The following is a 20,962-nucleotide window of genomic DNA, read 5'->3' on the forward strand; positions in this document are numbered from 1 at the left end:
ACGTGGAGTTGCAGCACAATGGCATGGCCTTTAAGATGAACAGAATGTTATGAAAGCTCTTTAATTTGGAATGGGCTAAACTGTGGCACATTTCTGTCTCTCAGCTATGGGCTGTTCTTCCTTCCCTTGCTTTCTTAAAAGACATAGTCATAGCTGGATAAAGTTAACAAATCTATAGCCCTGCTCACCAGTTTGTCCTGTGGGTGAATGAGTTTCGCTGATAAAAATTCCAAACCTGCAGCTAGACAGCATGTATGGTTTCGATACTTTATATGCTCCCTCCTACGTTTTAAGAAAAAAGAATATCAGAGGAATAACAACAAGATTAGTTTCTCAGAAAACAATATTGATTTCAAATCTCTCATCTCTAAGGAATTCAAATGAAGCCATGTGTATAGCCATGTGTAATCTCATACTCAGTCAACATTTCCCCAGGTTTCCCACCCCACTTCCCACTTAATGGTTTGTAGTTATATACATTTACCTAATGAAATTTGCATGTTACTATGCCATTTTTACAGAAAGGAGGTAGAGAACTAGAAGTGGGAGAGACAAAAAAAAGGGGCTTGAGACACTTGTTCACTGGCTTGGGTGATGTGGTATGCACCAGAGTACTCTTGTTTGTTTGTTTGTTTGTTTGTTTGTTTGTTTGTTTGTTTGTTTGTTTGTTTGGCCTGGGGTGTACAAAAGAGAAAAAAATACAATTAATAATCATAAAACACCAACATAACAAAATTGACATGACATCATGAAATAAAATAAACAAAGGATCAAAAAATAACTACAGTAAATTGAATTCATTAAAGAATAAAACTCAAAATGAATAAACATTAAACATTAAAAGCAGGTGGCAGCGACAGGTGTTAAATATGCATAAGCAGCAGCTTTTAGATGGAATGGATTGGAAAGCCTGTTTTAGCACAAGTCCATTTTATTCCGTATATTAATTGAGAAACCCATGCCCCTCTCATCCACAAGGGGGTAATAGTGTACAAAGATACAAGAAGCATGAACTAAATCACTAAGATTACAAAAAGTGATCTGACATGAACATGATTGCTCTCCATTTTAAGGGGCAACTGTCTTGCCATATGCTCCTGCAATTGCTCCTCTTTTAGCACAAAGCAAATCGATTCAAAATTTCTTGACTACATTATGTTACTGTAAGCACAGGAGAAACTCACACTTTTCTTAGAAGAACTGTTTTGTTTTTTTCTGAACACCTGTCAGGAGGTTGTTTATTTTAAATTGCTCTACATTGCACTGTTATGTTATCAATTTTTGTTGTTGTGTGAACAGCCATGTCGTGTGTGTGTGTGTGTGTGTGTGTGTGTGTGTGTGTGTGTGTGTGTGTGTGCGCGCGCACGCACGCACGCACAGGCGGGTGTTCCTGTGTTGATATTTTGGTGATGTGTTTGAGGTGGTATGGGATGCTATTCCACCAGGAAATCAGCAATTATGCTTTCTATCCAAATTGTTTTCCTTTTATTTTATTTTTTAAAAATAAACCATTCAACTTCAGCATTGCATTATATAGGTGCTGGAGGTTGGGTTTTTTTTTTTAAACTGGAACACTGATGTATGTCACTTAGAATGAAAGAGAGAGAGACAGAGAGAATCTCACTTCTTATTCCTGGGATGAAGAGACAATATTTGTTTTCTTACTTCAGTATTTGTATCTCCCTTCCCCAATAAATATATACAGATGTGGGAAACTTAGTAGAAAAAAAATTAACATGTACATAGTTTTTGCTGAGACAGATACTAGGCTGGCAGAGCTAAACTTATGGAAGTTTTAGTTCAGAAAAAGGGACTTTTGTTGAGTTGGCTGATACGCCCCCCCTTCTTCTACTTCATATTTTTTTTTCCTTCAAAAGTCACTAGCTTGATTGGCTATTAGCCTGACACTCTTAGCAACAGATGGTCTGAGCTGCTCCTCCAGTGCACCAGCTTGTAAATCTCCTACTAAAAACTAATTTTGTATTGCACAATCTTCAGTGAATGCCAGACTACCGATAGATTTGGGGACGGGGAAAAAAGAATCTTGCCATTTTGAAAAATTGATTTAAAATAAAAATAAGATATTAAAGCTAACTGTGATGTTTTGATATTGATTTCTAATTACCCTGGAATGATCTTGGTAGAGAGGATCAATTTGATTGAATGCCCTGTTTCCAACTCCAGTCAACCAGAGGCCTCAAGAAGTTTACAATCTGGAAGTAAGCTGATAGATCTCTTATGCTGACTGTTCTCAGTAGCTGGTACACACTCACAGTCTATGGGCCCTTTCGGTAAAGGTTCTATTGCTGCAGATCGCTATAGTATCTGAAAAGATATGAAAGTGGTTTGCTTGAATAGTAAACCAGGGCTTGATTTATAACCAAAAGTTATAAGTCAGATCCTCAAATGACCAGGCTGTGTTGAAAGCCTTGTGCTAGCTCAAAATCACGTGTACTACCTACTGATAAGATCCTTCCAGGTTTTTAAAAGTTAACCTCAAAATTAAGAAACTGACCAGCATATATCCTGGGCCTTCTTTCCAAAGGACAGCTCAACCCTGCTTCAGCCTCTTCCTCAGGCTGTGCAGACCAAAAGACCATGTGCTGTAAGTAGAGAGCAACTGTGTTGTAGGAAGGTATGTGAAGAACAGCCAAAGTCCACCTAAGAGAACTTCAGAAAGAGTCAAGCCACTGAAACCCTCCTTTCTAGCTACTTCCTTGATCATGAGGAAAAATCTTTCTCCAGTCCCAAGCACGGTAGAAGCCATTCACACTATAGGTGTGGGGAATCTTTGGCCCTTCTGATCTTTTGGACTTTCACTTCTAGAAGCTCTGGCTTAGGCCAATTGTAGGGATGAGAGATGAAATAAAAAATATGAGGGGAAATTCTCCCACTCCTCTAAGAGAGTATGAGCAAAAACTTTTCACACCATTTTCATCCTTCCCCCGCACTCTCCCTCACTTAAGATACTACAATAGCACTCCATTGTGTGCCTACTGTGGATGGTGAGGAAATGATGACCATGGTGGGGGTACCCAGATATCCCAAGATTAGAGGATGTGGCACTTCCGCCTGCCCATCTTGATCTATAAGCTGCCCATGGAATGAAGGTGGAGCAACTAGTATTCAATGGAGCCAATATGGGTTTTTTTCCCTCAAGAGCTCAAGGCAGCACCTGCAACCTTTCTTTCGTGAGACAGGTCAGACTCAAAGGGAGTAACAGATCATCAACCTTTGCAGCCAGAGTGGGTTTCTGAATCCAGTATAAGTTCCTCAGAGAGGGGAACTGGTGGCCCTCCATAAATTCCCATCCCAAGCCAATAGCCATGTGTGCTGAGAGTTGGGCAGCCAAAGGTATGGACTCCTGTTCCAAACATGTTCCAGCTCTTAAGGAAAGACAGGAAAGCTCCCGCCTAGTGCTATATTTATTTATTTTTATTTATTTGTCTTATCTATAGGCTGCCTTTCTCTCAGTAAGGGGTCTCAAGGCAGCTAACAGCATTTTAAAAATAAGATCAAAAACTCAGTAAGAAATATTAAAAACAACTGAACCATAAAACTAATTAAAATATGATTAAAATATATAACAAATTAAAAAACTATTTTAACTAAGAAATAGCATTCAGGCAATCAGTCTTGAGTGTTGTTAAAAGCCATGATTGTTAAAACTCTGCCTGAAAATGTGGGTCTTCAGCTGCCAGCAGAAGGATTAAAAGGAGGGGTCCATCCTGACCTCTCGGGGAGGAGCATCCCATAACTATGGGATCAGCCACAGAGAAGGACTTCTTTCATGTCCCCATCAATTGTGCCTACGCTGGCCGTGGGACCAAGAGGAAAGCTTCTTCCCATGATCTTGTGCCAAAAAGGCTCATATGGGGAAATATATAGCCTGGACTGTATAGATAATCACCAGCACTTTGAACCGGGCCCAGAAATGGACTGGTAGTCAGTGCAGTTGTTGCAGCAGGGGCGTTATATGCTCCCTATAACTGGTCCCAGTTGGTAGTCTGGCTGCTGCATTTTGAATGAGCTGACGTTTCTGAACTGCCTTTAAAGGTAGCCCCACATAGAGTGTGTTATTAGATTAGAAATCTAATAAATACATAAATAAATAACAGTACTGTAGTCTAAGTGGGCTGCAACTAAGGCTTGTGCCACTGTAGCCAAATCAGACATCTCAAGGAATGGGTGCCCTTGGTGCACCATTTCTAACTGTGTGAATTCACTCCTGGAGACTGCTGAAACCTGGGCATCCAGGCTTAAGGGCAAATCCAGGAATACACCCAAACTGCAAAATGTTTTTTTCTGAAGTATTGTAATCCCATCCAACACAGGTAGTACCCCTATTCCCTCATCTGCCTTCTGACTGACCAGGAGCACCTCTATCTTGTCCGGATCAAGTTTCAGTTTGTAGAGCTCTGCTTGTCCCCGATAACAGCAGGAAAGCAGGTGCTTTCCTGTGTCTCAAAGATCAGCACCTGATACCTTAACCTGCTTCAGTCAACTGAGAGTGTGCCTCTGTGTGTTGACCATAGCAGAGCTCCATGCCTCTGGTTCAACAAAAGGTGCCATCTCTCTTTGTTTACAGAAGGTTTGTGTGACATATAGTATTGTCCCTTATTGTCACTTAAGCAAATAATACTTTCAAATAAATAGCTGCCATGCTACGTTTCTGCTAGGAATGGGCAGAAAATGCTTTCTTCCTGACCACATCCATCAATAATGTTTATTTTGAAAAATCTAAGCAGACATTTCTGTTTAGTGGTTTTCCATTTCCCATTAAAATTTCCATTAGTCACATTTTCCATTAAAATGTTTTCCTTTCATTTGCTTTCTTTTTTCTTTTTTTGACTAAGCCATATTTCAACACTGTCTGTGCAAGTCATGCATTGTTAGGTGTGCAGCTGTCCCTCTTCCTATCAGCTTCAAGATTAGCATAAAGGCTTTCAGAATATGGGTGGATGGGAAAAGCAGGCAAGGCTGCAAGTAGGCGGATCCGGTGCCTCCTACAGCCATGGGAATCAAAGAGGGAGCATGGAGCATCCACTCAAGCAAACTAGAAGATTCAACCTGGATAGCACAAGAGATTGCCCAGACATTGCTGCACTGGAGAGTACAAATTGTTAATCTGACACGGGACAGGCCAAGATGGGAAATTTATGGCCTTCCAGATGTTGCTGGACTGCAGTTCCCATTGGCTCTAGCCAGCGTGGTCAGTGGTGACATATGATGTGAGTTGTAGTCCAACAACTTTGTGAGAGCCACACAATCCCCATATAATCCTCATGCCTGCTTTATACACTTTCTGGGAGTAAGTTCTGTTGATTACAGAGGGAACATACTTCTGAGTAGAAATGAGAGCTTGGAAACGCTACCTGTTAGACTACAACCCCTGGAATCCTTTAGCCAGCAAGACCAGTGGCATGTTGTCTGGGGGATTCTCGGAGGTGGACTCCAAAACAGTAACTTTGCCATGCTCTGATAGATACTTACTGAGTTGAATGGTAAACTTTCTTTTCTTCTGGGAAGATTTTTTTCTAGATTAAATTCAGCAGCTGGTAATAGAAGACGCTGCTGCCAGGCCATGTTCCTGCCATCTCTCATTGGCTCAGCCAAACCTTTTTATTTACGCTTCCTCATTTTTTAGTACAGAAGGGAGTTTGCCAAAAGAACACTCAAATATTCTGATGGCTGAGACCTGGCATTCTGCACGGCAAGGGCTGCCAGATGTTGTTTCCTGCCCAAAGGTACAAGATGGTACACCCTCTCACTTCCAGAGACATCAGCTGTCTGGCCTATTGACCAAGTTCCTTCTCAGAACTGGCAATGGGAAACCATCGTCCAGGAGGTGAGCTGCAAATCAAACACAACCTTGTCTCCCAATGTTTTGGAGCTGCTCCCCAGCCCCATACATTGTAACTGAGGTAGCTCCTTCATTCTGCCTAATAACAGGGCTGGGCCTACACATGGATAGTACTGGCCTGACATCATTTTCAAATACAGATCAAACGCACATGAAAATAAGGATAACTTGCTTTGAGCACCCTTTGTTTCTGAACTTTTGCTATGAGAGGCTTTTAAGGCAAGAACTTAATTGGTCCACACAAATCTTTGCAACAAGACCTAGTGGGGAATTTTAACACTCTTGTCTCAAAGAGCATTCAGCTTTACTGTATCTAGGGCTACCTATGGGTGCCTTTCCCTCCCACAGGTTTCACACTGTTGCCTCCCCTGAGGAAATCTACAAAGAAATATCTGCAGGCTTCTCCCTGATTCTGGAAGGGGATGATTTTCATAGGATGTCTTCTGGGATGAGAAAAAGGATTGCTTGAACCAGCCCCAGCCCCAGCTTCGTGTAGCATTCTCCATACAATGATCTTTGTTGAAACAACTTAAAACCACAACCAGGGGTACTTGGAATTCCATTTTTAACATACTGAATTGGGTGATGGAAGATGAGTTCCCTAGTCACTTGGGGTTGCTACTGTATTATCTATAAAAGGAAGATGGGCAAGAATTCTGAAAGGCACTCCTGAGGCTACCTCATACCTTGTGATGTGCACACAGTCTGAAGGAGTAAGAATGTTAAAGAACAACTAAGCTTCAAATTAATCTAGCAAGCTCAGAAGCAGAATATGAGGGCACTGCCTTGCAGGACTCTGGGTGTTGCAATCAAAGACAGTTTTTAAGCTTTGGTTAAATTGACATAAGCCATTGGCATTTAGAAATGGCAGCTAATTCCTTTCCTGCACATCTCATGTATCGCAGGCAGTGGTTTTTGACTCACAAAAGCTAACATTGAAATAAAATGGTTCATCTTTAAAGTGCTACAATTCTTTCTTTCTTTCTCCAACATCTAGTGATGATAAATTTTGAACATCTGCAATTCTCATTCTCTAGGGCTCAACTTGATGAAGAGTTCTGAAGGTTTCAAAGCCTTCCTTCCTTCCTTTCTTTTTTTTAAATCTTTGGGTAGTACTGCTAAAAGTACTACCCAACACTGCATTTTGATTCCATTTATGTACCACATAGGTAAGTTTCTTTCTTTAATCCTTTTACACTTCTTTTCTTGCAACATGTTGCATTATGCTGTTGTTGTCGATATGAATGGGCATTTATTTTTAGTGGTACAGACACCTGCCATGACTTTTGAGACTTTCATATGTTTTCTTCTATATTGTCCAGAATAGACTGGTGCACAGCTTGATGAAAACTAGTACTGTCTATGTCAGAGGATGGCTATTTAAAAGAAAAAAGGTCCAATAAAGGCATCACCTGCCTTGCCTTCCTTTGAATTTGCAACTCTAAAATACTAAATAAAACACAATGGCTTTTAAAACAGAGCCGAGGAGCATATGACACTACAGTCGCTGTTGGATTACAGCTCTCTTCAGCCTTAGCAAGCATAGGCAACGCTGATGGACAATGGAAAGGGCGCTTCAGAACCTGGAGGGCCAAACATTTCCCATCTCAATGTTTTAAAAGAGAAAAATGGACTGCTGTTTAATAATAATATGGCAGAACAGTGTAGCACTAGCCTAGCAGATGTGACTGGACTACAGTTTCCATCATCCCTAGCAGTAATACTGCATACAAAGATGGAATTGGAGCTTCTTCAGCTTCTGCATGCTTGCAGTACAAGGTTATCCTTTAAGCCATCTAACTAAAAATGAAAAGTGGTGAAGCCTGTGCTGTGTCTTTAAATGTAAAGCACCTGCATCACATTAACACAGAAAATACCCAGTATATGCGGGGCAACTGCTTGGACATGCCGCACATTGATCTAGCTTAGTGCCCCTCTGTATTAGCCTCCTGCATCCTGAGTTGATTATAACACCCCACCCATTAACCTGGCAAAAACAGAAGAACATTTAAATGCTAGGCAAATAGATGGTAGGGCCCTTTTTTGAGGGGGGGGGTATCAATGCAGGACACACACTTCTACTGTTTAGGAACAGTACAGATCAAAGCATGGACAGATTGTGCACTTGAGGAAGGCAGGGAAGTGCCCACAAATAAACAAAAAGACCACAGTGGCTGTGGATGGATGTGGACATTCATCTTTCTCCAACCCCTCGACATGAGTGTCGAAGCAGTTTACTGGGGCAGAGGCTCACTAAGAGGCAGGTAGAAAGAGCATGGGTAAACATCAGTGCTGGGCGCCAGTCAAATCCCATCACCTCACAGGGAACTTCCTGGCTCATGCTGGCATGTGTTCCACTTGCTTGCTGTTGCCACTTGCGTCTTTGGTCTTCTATTTGGGCCAAAAGGGGCAGCATGGAAAGGACAGCCGGGAGAAGGAAATGGAGATGATGCCACCACTGACACCACCTGCTTGGGTAAAATGCTAGTTCTCACTGGCGACTCAGCCAGCATAGGGCCAGCTCTATCATCAGGCAGATTGAAGCAGCTGGTGATGGGCAGGGGACCAATAGAAGCACTGATAGGGCTGATCCTGCAGAGGCCTCCTCTGCCCCTCACACTCAGACAGAACTGTATGAGCCATGCAGCCTGATGTATTCCCCTAAATTTACTTGGTGCTCCCAGGATAGTGAAGGATGCTACCCCATGCTTCAACAGTGGAGTCCAACTTATTTCCAAATGGGGAATGAAGAGGGTGTGTGTGTCACGAAATGTATTTGTTGCTTCTGGCAGAAAAATGCCTCAGGCTGGCCCTGAGCAGCCTCTGCAATCAATGATAGCAAAGAGAATTTCCTCTCTCAAAAATGTCTTGCAAACATTTAAGCCACCACCTTGCAGTCGGCTGCCAGATTTTTAAGCTGGCCTCTTAAGAGAGTGTATACTACTGTAATGTGGGGGATCTCAATAAACATTGTGTCAAAGAAGGACCTGATAAAACTTATGAAAGCTCTACTTGAACTCTAAGGTTAGATATATAGTGTAGTTTATTATTTTCCAGTGGTGTCAAAACAGCCATGAACACAGTTCAAATAACACGCTGAAAACAATTCAGCCAGACCCAGTTTGGAAAACAGGATGGAATGAGACCAGCTGTTACTGAAACTGAACTGCTCTCTTAGCAATAGACAAAGATTAGACTATGGAGTTCAATCCAAATGGATCATGTCACCAGTGCTTGGGACATCTCCCTGTTCAAATGCTACAACGGAAAGAGCTGTGCAAAAGTTTTGTGGGGAGAAAGCTATTGAAGGCAGGTGGCAGTGGTCTGCTCAGCCATAGGCTTTTAATGTGTTCAATGGTGGACGATCACACTCATGTTTTTGGCTTATTTCCCGATATTGTGAAAAGCAGCAACAAAAAACCTGGGGACAGCTATGTTTCCAGATCCTTTCTTGATGCCCACTTACCTATTCAGATCTCAAGAAGCTCTATAACTCCTCAAACACCCCACCAACGTGGCCGCTTTTCATAGTTCACAAAGTAGTTTTTCTGAACTTAGTCCAGCTGTAACCTAGCCCATAAGTGTGTCTGTGTGTGTGTATGGGAAACAACAATGTATGGCAGCCTTATTTAACTCCCTTCCCCTGCCTCTGGTAGTTTCTCTGCCTTGACTCTCAAAGACTGTTCCTGGAGCTGGGAATTATGCCCTTGTGTTCTGCAAAGAACACATATGGTGCTAAGTCATACGTATATTAACATATAATTTCCTCCTCCTATACACAAAGAAATTATCAGTATTTTGCAGCAATGCTGAGGTATTAAGATTAATGATATAATAATGAAGCCTTCTTTAGTAGGCATGGTAGCTGATCATCTCCACAGAAATGCTTCATATCTTTTTTGAGGGCTTGCCCCTTATTGGGGAGGAAGTCTGTGCAGCTGCAGCTGTCTATGTCCTGTTTCTAGATATGCATTCCTAATTCAGAGTTAATTTAAAAAGGGTAAGAGAAGGACAGATCTTACCTTCTCACGTGGGTCTTGTCTTATAAAAGAGAGGGAAAGAGGAGGGAAAGAGGCCAAAAAGCTTGGTGGTCTTGATGGATCCCACAAAACATCTGCTGATGGAAGGAGTCTTCTTGCATCAAAACACACTCCCTTTCTGTGCTCCAACACTTCTCTATTATATACATATAGCCACTTTCCCCACTGATAAAGTAGCTTGTCTATTAAGACACATTTTAAAGATAGGGCTAGCAAACAACAAATCTGCCACTATATTACTTCTAATTTACTCTGTGCCATGCAGGAAAATCCACATGAATCTCAAATGTGGCAATGGCTTATCTCATATAGACACTACCATTTGGATGAAGAATTCTGAGGAACCCGAGCTTCCTCTGTTTTGTAGCTCTTTGGCTGATGTTGAATAGGTGTGGATTGGGGCCGTCCTCCCTCAGAGTAATACACTTTCTTGGAAAGTGTGGAATTATTTATTTCTTAATACTGCCTGTTCAAGGCCAGGCAGCTGGTTGTTCTTTAGAAAGGACACTTGGTGTCACTCACAAACCTCTTCCATTTCCAAGGAGAGCCATTACTTGTGACCCATGAGAACTGGGAACCTGGGTGTTCTCCAGCCAAGGGAGGAGCTTGGAACAAGAACGCTATTTATAGGGATGCAACTTGGAAGAGAATGGGTAGGAAAACATATTATGCAGCTTCATTCCATATGACACAAATTTAAAAACAGAAAAGCTGTTGATTGAAATATACTGGAGATGCGCCAATATGGGACACATCGGGGGACTAGCACCTGGCCTCTATTTCCCTCCTCTCCTGACTCTTTGAACCAGCTTGCACTAGGAGCACCTTTTCAGGAGCAACCAGCGTTATTTTCCCACATTTATTCAACCCCAATCATCCAAGAGAATTTGGCCACTGAGCTACAGAGAATGATTCTGGGTAGAGTGTTCTGGAAGCAGATCAATTGCATTTCATTCTGTGAGGCTTTCAGCCATGTGAGAAGTTGCCATCTGGACTGGAGTGTTATTTTTGCAGTAATAAGACTCACAGAGGACTTTAGTATATTTGAGCGTGCTTTCACATTCATTATCTCAGTCATTCTTAACAGCAACCTTTAAGACATTACAGTATTATAACTGTGTTCCAGATGAGGTTTGTCTCAGGTTCAGCAGGATATTTTGCTCAAGTTTTGAACTAGGGACCAGAAATTATCTGAAATGCCCAAAATTTGGGCCAGATGGTAAATGGAGAAAATATATCATGTTGCTATTGTGGATGACTGTTTGGGCATCTTTGTGTCTGGAATTGTCTCCAGATAAAGACAATACTTCATTTCTCCATTCAAGTTAAGAAAATGGCTGGAACGAAGATGTATGTATGGAACAGTGACAAGCTTTCCAGGGTCCCCACAAAAAGACAATCCATATTCCTACTTTTCCCACACACCACGTCTTGGGCATTTAGACAGAATAAGATGATTTGTGATTTTCGAAGTGGGTGGGAAGGATAGCTAGTAAAATATGTGTTACAGGCTGTTAGGTAAATTCCAGCTTATACTTAATGGAGTTGTCATGGTATGTGAGATATTTAAGAAGAGGTTTTACCAGTGCCACGCCACCCCTCTCAAGTTTCCATATCTAACTGGGAATTTGAACCCAGGGTCCTAGTTCCACACTCTAACCTGTACAGTATATTAAAATATACTGTATATTTCAATATACTATACAGTCTTGGGCTTTTAGAGTGGGCACACTTTGAATGTTCTTCAATTTGACTGTTCCTCCTCAGGCACCAGCACCTCTGGAGCCCCTTCCGGCAAGACGACCAGCTGTGTATGATTGCAGGGTGTACCCCTCTGAGGGGGGATTTGGCTTTCGCCCGTTTTTTTTTCTCCCTCGCCTTAACCCACGTTTGCCCTGAACACCAGGCGTCCCCGCCGCCTGAGAGCAACGACCTTGGCCGCAGCCGCCCATTTCCCCACTCGGCCTGGCCCGCCGCTCTCCCGTTTCGGAGCCTCTGCGGCGAAGGGTAGCCCACGTGCGGCGCCAGCGGGAGCACGCCCGGCTCACCCTGGGCGGGGGGTCGCAGCGCCCAGAGCCGGCGGGACCGTTCTTTGCTGCAAGAAGGGAGGTGGAGGCAGAGCCCGCGCTTCCTTCAGCCTGCTTTTCTTCCTCTCTGGTCCTCCTGCAACCCCTTTGACCTCGAGGATCGCCTCAAGAGGGCCCTTCCCGAGGGAGGAGGGAGGGAGGGAGCGAGAGAGAGGGGGGCGTGTGCGCGCGCGGAGCCGTCTCTCCAGGCATTGCAGGGGTACGTGGTGGTGGCGCTCCCGCAGTCAGGCGGGAGGTGGGCTTTGGAGGAAACCAGCCGCCTCGCTCGGGCACGACCACCACCACCACCACCTTCGCGCCACAACTCGGAGCGGCGAAGGGGCGTCAACCCTCAAATAAAGCCCGCCACCTTCGTGCCTCCTTCCCTTGCAAAGCAGGCGGCGGCGGCGGCGGCGGCGGCGGCTGCAGCGGTTTCTTCCGTAGCTGGAGAGGGGAAGCGAGCTGCTGGCGCTGGGGATAACTCGGGCTGCCGCTGCGCCCTTCCTCCGTGGGAGGAGCCCGAGAAGAATTCCTCTCCCTTCACCTCTTCTCAGGCCGCTGGGGCAAAGCGAGCATGCCGGCGCTGCTGAGCCGCTGAGAGAAGCCCGAGCTGCAGAGTTTGCAGGTCATTAGTGCTGCACCAAACTCCCGGGCGAGGTAAGAGGCGCCTCTGCCGCCGCCGCCGCCGGCGGTGCTGGCCTTGCTGTATACAACGCACTGGGAGCGAGTCTCGGGTGGGAACTGCCTGTGGGGAAAAGAATGACGAGCGAGGCCGGGCCTGAGGTGCTGAAGCAGTGCTGTTGCTTGTACGGGCGTGCGGTGCAAAGGTAACGTCACGTCAGGGAACGCGGCATGCTGCTTTTGAAGCAAAGAAACAGCGTATGTTGCGCTTACGGGGCACCCTCGTGTGAGCTATTCATCGGGCTGCTTCCTTTGGCTCTCTGCGGTCCGCGCGGTGCCTTGTTCCTGCTGGCGCGGCGCGGCCCTTCCCTTTGGTTTGACGCCTCTGCCGGCAGCCCGGGAATTTGGCGGCGGGAAAGTCGCTTGCCGGGCGAGAAAGTCTCCTTGCAAAGTTTGCGCCCAGGCTCTCTGGGTGCGCGCGAGCGGGTGCCCTCCTCCTCCTCCTCGCCGCGCTGCGGAGCCTTCTGGGCTTGCGAAGAAATGGAAGGGGGAAAAAAAAGCCCCCGTTAGCTTAGCAGGACGTTAAGCCGCGGGCGGTGGACCCGAGGGTCTCGGGGGGGCAAGCAAAGGGAATAGATAGGGAGAGCTCCGTGCAAGGGCTTTGGAGTAACGGCAAGGAGTGGGCAGGAGGACCCCCAAGGCTTGGATTCAAACGTTCGTTTGAGAAGGTTAGGTAGAGCCCAAGCGCAGGAGGCAAATGCATCACAGGCAAAAAAAGAGAGAGCTAATTCAAAAGCAGATCTCTATTCCTCCCCCCCCCCCCACCCCAGCTCCAATCCGGACGCCCGGCATCTGTTATGTACAATCTCGTTCTCCATTAACGAACCCCCAGTAAAGTATATTTTTTGTATTACGGAGGGAGGTCTTGTGCGCCGCTCTGAATGCTTTTTCGGCTCTCCATGAAGCCAGGAAAGCTGGAGGGAGCAGACTTTTGATTTCATCGATGCTTGCGGGCGGTGAGGCTTTCCTGGAAGTTTTCGCCACTTGGCTGAGACCCGCCCGTCGAGCGCTTGCAAGTTTCCGTATCTAGGTCAGGGTGACCCGCCAGCGATCGAGGGAGGGCTTTCCCGACCCCCACCGGCCACGAGGGAGGGGGGCGCTGTGCATATGCCCGCTCCTTCCTTCGTGCCTTCGGTGGCGGGAGGGAGAGAAGGGCGCGCAAGAGACGGGGCTCGCTCCCGAGGATCCCCGGTAGTCAATGGTGAGCGGAGACACCGAGAGTGGAGAAGAAGGAGGAGGGAGCCAAGGGCTGTAACTGAGCCATCTTCTTATCGCCACTTGGCCTTCGAAACAGCTACTCGCGCGGTTCCCCTGCTGAAGGGGGTTGAGGTAGAGATGTCTTTACTGCGGTAATTCCTGTGTTTTGATTAAGGCTGTCATTTCAGAAGGCTCCCTCCCTTCCCTGTTTTAGCTTCCCTCCCCCGGGGGACACACCGTTTCTTTTTCTTTTTCTACCTTCCCAAGAAAACGGACCGGCCTGCCATTGTAGAAGTGAGGATGTGTAATGTAGCACGAATAATTAATTTCCCAGGAAGAAGGGATACCTTTCTTATGTATAAATCAAAGGCCTGTGCTGTCCTGTCAGTTTCTGAAAAGCCCTTAAGACAGATGTGGAATACTCTTCTTTTATGGGCGTGGGGAGAGTTCCTTTCTGTGAAAATCTATTGAAATCTATTAAAAATGTGCAGTTAGTATAGGATGTGCTTATTGATTTACTTAAAATCTAATTCTCCCGTTTTTGGGATGCTCTCAATGTGCATGCTCTTTTTCCTCTACAATAAATTATTATTACAGTATCTGCATTTCTTTACTATTATCTCAGCCTTTGTGCTAGCTTCTCAATCCAGACACATACACAAAGTTTTTGTGCATTTTGTTATTGCAACTCTGCAAGGTCGAGAGACAGGGACCAGTGCAAGGTCACCAAGTAAATCTTATGGGTGAACACTGATTTTTGAACATCTCTTCCTGGCCAAGATTAAAGAAATTTTGTCCAGGAAGAAATGTTCTAAAATCAGTGTTCACCCATAAGCTTCTTTGTTTTCCTGATTGCCTTTAATTAGATATACTGTATACTGATAAAAAATAATGTAAAACAAAACAAGGTTTAAATCACCCAAATGGTTTTATGCCAGCTCTACCCTTCCTTCCAATAAATCTCCCCAAAGGAAAGGAAAGCTTGTTTCAATGGGGTCGCAATGATACAACCAGTCTTTAACAGGAGCAATCTCTTTAAGGCTGCAGTACACTTGGTTGGCAGCTTGAACGAACACAAAAGGACATGCCTCTCAGTAAACATTGCACAGAATAAGTGTTTCATACCAGTAGCCTCCATTAACCTCATGAGAACTGCTTTTTTTCCTCTGGAGGAAAATGATGAATATGGCATTCTTACGAAAGAGACTGTAGTCCCCCAAATTTGTTACTGGGCTGGGTGGCCAGCATACCACTGTCAGATTTTTTTTCTTCCAGACCAGCAGTCTGAAAGGGTAAAGGAGACCAGCTCTTTTTCCAATGTATCTAATTTTCCTGGATTTCCTAGATCTGTATCTTACTTGCCATAAGCAAAAAGTGACTGTTTACACACCTGCTGTATGGATTATAAGGACAACAGTAGTAGTAGTAGCAGGTGTCAGAAAGTGTGAAAGAGAACGTCTTTCAAAAGAATCATACAGCTTTCTCCAGTTTCTAGTGGCTGTTTGCATTTTGCGGGGGGGGGGAGTTGAAATAGCCCATGGTCTTCAAAGCTGCAGTAAATTGCTCCCCTCCCACAACAGAGCCTCATGGGAAATCTACATTTCACGCTGTTTGCCATGAATGAAACTGCAGCTTAAAAATTCTAGACATCTTCGTAAGTGTCCATTGCTCCCACTGTCAGCTTATCGTCCTGAATGGTACAAGTTTATATCAACAACTCTTGTGAGCGATTGCAAGAACAAAGAATGAGTTAATGGCAGGACTAGGTTCCCATCTACTCAGTTTGATTTTGCTCCAACTGCATTAAACTATGCCTCAAATAGAGATCAAATGACTTGGAGGTGGGTGCCCGGAGAGCAGAAGACACTCCCTGCCTCCCTCAAGATCACTCTAGGTGGCAGAGAAGCTGAGCCACGTACTTGTGGAACACACCACTTGACAAGTCTCTGCACTTTTCATTTTCTTTTTTGTCCAAAACAAGCTTCTTTTTATTTATGGCGGCATGTAGTTATGTATCTATCTAAATATTGCAGTATGGCAGTATTTATTCATGGGGTCATGAAGAGTTGGACATGACTTAATGACTAAACAACAACAACAAGATATGTATGGATATTAATATCAGGTTATTATCAAATACTGGAACGGTTACCTTTTTGAACTGTAGCTCCAAGAATCCTACAGTCAGCATAATGGTGTCTGTTTCAAGGTTTTTCATTTTCCAAGTGTATTTGAGCAAAATCTTTCCAACATGTACATGTAGCTATGTGGTTTATTTTATGAAAGTGGTGGCTATGGGTACAGGTATCATATTTGCTGCTTCCTTTTGGGGCTGAAATCTTGTGTTGTCTTGTATAATTGAGGAAATATTTTGGAAGGCTTCCTTTTATTTGGGATGCTGGTCCAAGAAAACGACTTGGCTAGCAGGCTGTTAGATCAGGCACAGTCAACTTGACGTGCAGTTGGTTTATACATGTTTCAGAATCGGGGACTCTCTGGGAAAAACCTTCATTTTTATCTTTCTCATAGTGTCTGGTCAACAGACAGTGTTGCTTCTGATTGTATCTTAAATGGGATTGTGTGTGCATCAGAGTGAGATTATCATCATTGGAACATAATTGGGTTTTCTTACATTGTGTGAAGACCAGAGATTTCCCATAATTCAGCAGAAGCTGGGGACACAGTTTGGTTGTTAAGCTTCAGTCGGAAAGACTGGTCTGCAACTGTTCTGCTATTCCTGTTTTTAAAATTGAGATTCTTTTAGGAGTGGGTTTTCATACCTGTGTTCTTGTCTGAACTGGTTGTATAACATTTGTAGGTTTCTAGTTAGTCTGCAAGGATATCTGAAGGATATGCAAGTTGGGAAAAGCTACCATAGACTTTAAAGACAGGCACTTTTACCATAGAAAGCCTGCCTTCAGCCTAGCACTGGTCTGAAAATGTACCGTTTGTGTAGTGTGTAGTTTATGAGAAAAATTGTTTGCTTGATGTGTGTTTCAGGAAATGTTTTTTCTTCTGCTCTTTTGGAGGTAAGTTCTGGGATTCAGAAGAGGTTCTTCCTCATAAACACTTTTGGGCCAGAATGATATATCTGAAAATCATTTAATCTAACCTCTGACATAGAGCAGAATATACTGTATTGGAACTTACGTTTTGCTTTTTCATGATCAGGCACCTTCTTCCCATATACTTCCTTTCTGGTTGTAACACAGCATGGTTCAAGAGGTGCAAGATGGTGCTCCCTCATCTAGGCAGCACTGATATGATTTCTGTCCCCTGGAGATCCTTTTCCTTCTTTGCAACATGATCGTGCACCATTTTGCAGTTGTTTGGCAAGGCTTGGAATACTGGGCAAAAATGACGTGAAAGCAGAATTGCCTTAGTTTTTCCGGCTGCCCTCATGCTGTCCTCAGCTTTGATGGGGAAAGTGTGACTTTCCAGATATTGTTGGATTGCAGCTAGGTAGGCCAGAGCTGATGGAAGTTGTGGTCCAGATCCATCTGGACTTAGAACATGTTTCAGAATCACCAGGCTTTTACACCAAGGCCATCACAGCCACTGCTGGCACTCACACCTGGGTGTTTCCTTGGCGTTATTTCAAACACTATTCGTAAATGATGCACTGAGGCCTGTGCAAGAAAATGACTGTCCCTTTTCTAGTGGTCAGTCAGTTGGGGAAGGAGAGGGTAGAGAGAGAGAAAGAAAAGGGTAGTGTGAAGAGAGAGAAAAGCAGTGAGCTTACTCCCATATGAGTATAGCCTGTCTGCTGGTGACTTCAGCCCTTGCTACAACCAGCATGTGTCTTCCCCCCTGACAAATTATCCTCAAGGGAAGAGGGACTCTTCACATTGGGGAGCCTGCTTATCCCCCATTTTACATTAAAAAAAACCTTGATTGTGGCCCTTGGTCATTGAAAACCAGGAGCTTCAGCTTTAGAGCCAGTAGAGGTGTAGACTAATATCAGTGAGGAAAGAACTTGCTGTACTGTAACTTGAGCCCCCCCCCCCTCCAATAGTACTAAAATGGAGAACCATTCTCCGTGGCAGTTTCTAGGATGCAATTCTCCATTTTGGGGCTGTATACTTTTCAGTGATATGGGTCTAAAATAATATCCTGGGACTTTTGGTGGATAGTGCAGTTCCACCAGAGTTGCATCCAACTTTCATTTCTGGCATAGCATCTGTCTGGAACTGACTTCCCCTATCTCTGTTGCACCTCACATTCCCAAAATTGTATTTGGAAGGATGGGAGGTACTTTTTGGAATGACTTGGGTGGTCATGAGAGACTGCAAGGGAAAGAAGAGGAAGGGAACAAGTGAATGTCCATTCATGCAATGCTGAATCAGAGTTGGGGGAAAAATTGTCAAACATAATGGCGGTATTCATTTTGTTTTTGAGTAAGCAAAGCCAACATTGTTACTTTAAGCAGTATAATGATAACAACTTCACCTTTACATCATTAAAAGATTACTAAAGTCATTACCATTCGGCTGCAGGCATTTTCTCAACCAGCCCTTTAAGACAAGGTAAAGAAATATATTTTTGCATTTTCAAAATAAGTGATGCTGTGCATCAGTGATGGTCTACTACAGTCTTAAAAATGCTCACTTTCCTAGACTTCCACCAAGGAGCCAATGTCCTTAAATAGCTTGCTTCTTAAATATGTTGAAAACATGCCTCTTGTGTATGAGCAGTGCTGTTTTGGCTCCAATCAGTATTGGTATTCAACTCATGAGGTTGGGTAATTGAATGAATGTGAAGAAAAGGGTGGGTTGAATTTTAAAATTCAAGGTTAAATTTTAAAATTCAACAATTTAAAAAATGACAAACATAAGATAGCTTTTCATCCTGCAGAGGTCTTCATCAGGCTGGGCAACACAGAGCTGGTGTGTGTGTACAGAAGAAACACAAAAGTTTCAAAAATCATGGCCAGATGTGCCTGCCAGGCTCATCTGTTAAAAGTAAGTTTCAAAATGGGGGCTGAAGAGTCAGATCAGAGGTATAGGTTTCTGATTCCATCTCTGATGGTGTGCACTGGAATGTGTTTCCTGACCTTGTTAGACAAAAAGATTGATGGTGATAAGAGGGTATGGCATGGTTTCTAGTACAGTGTAATGCAAACAAGTTCTTTCATATAAGTGGGATTGGCTGGTTTGTCAACATTTTAAAATGTGATACTTTCAGGACACGAATGGTAAAGTCTCCCATTTTGTGTGTTGTCCTCATGATGAGTTTATTGCGGCTACAATCAGAAGGTGCCTCACCAGCTGATGTGTTTCTTCATTGTGATTGACACTTTGACAGGAACTAGGTTGAGGACGTTTGTAATCATGATGACAATAATTGCTGGCAAAATTCTTTGACAGTGTGAGCAGAGGGTTGTGGGGAAAGCTGGAGCCTTCTTCCTCATAATGCAACAAACTCCATTTGGAAACTGATTGGTGTAGTCAGGCATTATCTGTCACAAGCTTACTGGGAGGGAAGTAAGATTCAATATGGAAAATAAGTTCCAAATGGACAAATCAGATGAGGTTGTAAATTGAAATAGATTAGTTTAACTGTATTAAGCCTCCACATGGACATGAGTTATTTGGATTATGATTGTGTTTGTTTTAGCTTAATTTAATTATGAATGGAATAAAATTGGATGAGATTAAAATGTCTGTCTGTGAAGTAGGTAAATCTGCTTTATCAGATTTAAACAAATCGGTCTGATGCGTAGTTTAAAAAACAAGCGAGTCCTGATTAAATCCTGTAGAAATAAGAGTTTTTATTTGCTGAGACCCATGTTCTCAGCAACATATATCAAGGAAATTGCTTTTCAGAGTCCACAAAAACACAGCCCAAGGTCTTAATCTGTTGGTTTGGGTGTGAATTATGATGCCACCAACAAACTCTCTTCTTTTCCACCAAGATAACAATGCTAGAGGCTTACATGTGTTGGTTGAGAGACTACGGCTGGATGAGTTCTTTGGTACTTCCAGAGATTTTTTTCACAGTTGTTAAATTTGATGGGCAGAAAGCTCTACTAAATCTTGTAAAGGTGGCTCTAGATGCAGTTTTTGAATCCAGAGGTAAAATATCTTGAACAAGGTTCCCACTAAGCTGGGCACACGTGTGCACGTGCATGGTTCCACTTCCCTCTATGCAGCTGTCTTCCTCCTCTGAGCAGTGGTCATGTCAGATTCCAGTAGCGATGGAACCCAGCGCGTGCGCGGGGGGGGGGCAGAGTCGCACATGTGAGTGGAGGAGCCCCGTTCAGTGGGGCTGAAAATGAGAGGGTACATTGATCTTGAAAAAAGGGCTTTAGCTAGTGATGAAGGTTTTAGCACAGAAAGTGGAGAAGACATCAAAAGTGTTTTGTGCATGTAGGCTTCCTTCTTTCATAGATGGGCAATGCAGTATGGAAGAGCACCCCCGATGTTGGCAGGTGACGTGCATGGGGAGATGCATATAAGATAAGGTAGTCTTTGGTGTATGCTGGTCCCAGGTCATTTATAGTTCTAGATGTGAATAAATATGCATGAATCAGAACCCCAATGCAAACTTTTTTTTACGAGAGTATTTAAGGATAGATGAAACAACATAAAAATTCAACATCTAGCAGTACCTCTCTGGTGTTAGAGAAAAGAAGGCATCTAAAAGCAGCACACTTTTTTTTTCATTTCCTGTTACAAACACACCATCAGAAACCAGAATAACTTTCATGATGGCCCTGCTCTGTTACTATTTGCCTCCATTGATTAATATTTTGCATCTGTGGAGAAGCTGATAGGTTTGCTAATGGAATCATGCAGCTTGAATTTTAATGGTGGTTACCCTTATTGTTTTGGACGTAATACTTTTGTTTTAGGCAATCTTTCTTTTCCCTGCAGTTGTTTTTTTTTCTCAACATCCATTTTGACATATTTATTATTTTCTTTTCTGCCAATGGGATATAATTTCCCTGGCTTCATTTAGCCCTTCCTTTCACCTCTCTCTTGTCTAGAGAAGCTCATAAAGAAAACTAATGAGTATTTGTCTCCTATCACCTTTGTCTTCATTAGATTTTCATCAGCTACCAGAGGCTCCACTGGAGCTTTAGTGAAACTGCAGACGACACAAATGGTCAGTAA

General features: G+C 43.7%; 1 protein-coding gene across 8 annotated transcripts in view; it reads left to right on the top strand.

Annotated features, from left to right (window-relative positions):
* The first annotated feature begins 12,170 nt into the window (after window positions 1-12,170).
* Window positions 12,171-20,962, top strand: part of SYT12 (synaptotagmin 12) — an 84,764-nt gene continuing 75,972 nt past the window's right edge. For 2 of the 8 annotated variants that reach the window (XM_072985570.2, XM_072985573.2), the window contains exons 1-2: window positions 12,171-12,626; window positions 20,894-20,958. The gene's annotated coding sequence lies outside the window, so the exon portion shown is untranslated. Of the gene's footprint in view, window positions 12,797-13,430; window positions 13,980-20,893; window positions 20,959-20,962 lie in introns of those variants that run through there. The other 6 variants (XM_020784210.3, XM_020784211.3, XM_072985572.2 and 3 more) reach the window with 5 other exon arrangements.

The sequence above is a fragment of the Pogona vitticeps genome, chromosome 1 (assembly GCF_051106095.1).
Source record: "Pogona vitticeps strain Pit_001003342236 chromosome 1, PviZW2.1, whole genome shotgun sequence".
Lineage (NCBI taxonomy): Eukaryota > Metazoa > Chordata > Lepidosauria > Squamata > Agamidae > Pogona > Pogona vitticeps.